Source organism: Oratosquilla oratoria, chromosome 16, assembly GCF_046742065.1.
Source record: "Oratosquilla oratoria isolate Oo_2021 chromosome 16, ASM4674206v1, whole genome shotgun sequence".
Lineage (NCBI taxonomy): Eukaryota > Metazoa > Arthropoda > Malacostraca > Stomatopoda > Squillidae > Oratosquilla > Oratosquilla oratoria.
Genome location: NC_134792.1, coordinates 22,322,694 through 22,324,411, shown reverse-complemented (window position 1 = coordinate 22,324,411; position 1,718 = coordinate 22,322,694).

Below are 1,718 nucleotides of genomic sequence, written 5' to 3'. Positions count from 1 at the left end.
TTGTACGAGTCAGGAAAGCTGAAGTATCATTTGTGGTCATCAGCTATTCATTATTGGTATGCAGATTGATTTTTACAGATTTTCCTTGTCATAAACAAACTGTATATTATTTTTTTGTATACTTCGCAGATATCATGGTTAAAATTCGGTTATTTGTTATGATATACAAATAAGACGGTCTTCGTGTCTCTTCGCGACCAGTTCTGTAGTTAGAGTTAGTGTACTAAGGCTGTCTCGTCTGCAAATCTAAAATTACCTGAAGATAACCAGAATAGGATATTTTCTGGCCATCCTGGTGAATAATACTTAGTTCGATACTCTTGTTTCTTTAGGTCACCAATTGTTCTCTTTTGATGAATAGTATACAGTAAAGCTGTGACGGACATATGAATATCACGTCTGTGACAGGATTCAGTACGATTTAAGACAGAATAATCCCAAATTAGTTCTTCAAGTTTACCATGTCTATCCGAGCAACACATAGAGTAATGGTCAGCGCCTCAGAACTTTTCTTGATTTTTATTCTCTAATTTTCTTTCAGCTTTTCTTTAATCAATAAACGCAAGTAAATAAATACAGCTGTAGGAGGATCAGACAAAGAGGTTTAGGAGAGGAGGACGATTAGCAAGAGGAAAAACAAAAGAAGAAAGAGGAGCAGGAGGAAGACCAAAAGAGGCAAGAGGAACAGAAGGAGAAGGATAAGAAGGAGGAGTAGGAAGAGGAGGAGGAAAGAGGAGGAGAAGGATTAGAAGGAAGGCAACAGACATCAGACAGCAGTCTATTAACCACAACCTGAGTAAACTGCTCACGTATGCAAGTACAGTGCTCTAGTCAGTTCTCAAATAACCACTTCACGCAGGTTCGCGTCAGTTCATTTCACAGCCGTCTCAGAGGTCGTGACGTCATCAGGCACGTCAAGCCGCACACGTTCGTTGGCCATATTGTTTTAGCTGAAGATCTCTCAGTAAACTTTTGACCAGAGCACTTTCGCTGAAAGCTGAAAGCGGAATGAATTTGTTAAGCCCACCTTTACGATGGTAGCCTCTACTATGGAAAGGAAAGTATTAATAGATAAATAGATACATGAATGAATCAATTAATAAATATATAGATGAAAAGATATGTAAATAAATAAAGAAGTAGGTCAACAAATAGATAGATAAATAAATGAATAAATGAACAAAGGAATGAATTGTTGAATGAATAGATATATAGAAGAACAAACAAATAATGAAATAAATTAATTTGCAAAGAATAAACAAACAAATTGATAATTCATCAAAAACAAGCGAATGAATAAACTAGTAAATAAACAAATAAAAATGAATAGATTAACCAATCAATCGACTAGTCAGTCAGTCAATCAATCAGTCAGTCAATCTAACAAAAATAGGAAAGCAAATGCATAATCAAATTCTCTAAGAAGATGTGTATAAGTTCGATCCGAAACAGTTGCTGGTTTGAGACATAGTACTCCCTGTCTGTTTCCAGGGGAGAAAATGACGACTCAGCTTGATCTACGCGCCTACTTATGCACGTTCATCCTCATCCTTTATATGACATTCTGGATTGGTTGGTTTCTACGTGCCGACCTATCATTAAAAGCAAAGGCTTTGGGTACATCTTAACGCCACCCTGCGTTGGGTACTGACTTTCTTCATGCTGGAATAACTATGTAATAATATGAAGTTAGACAAAAATACATACGATCATTCAAA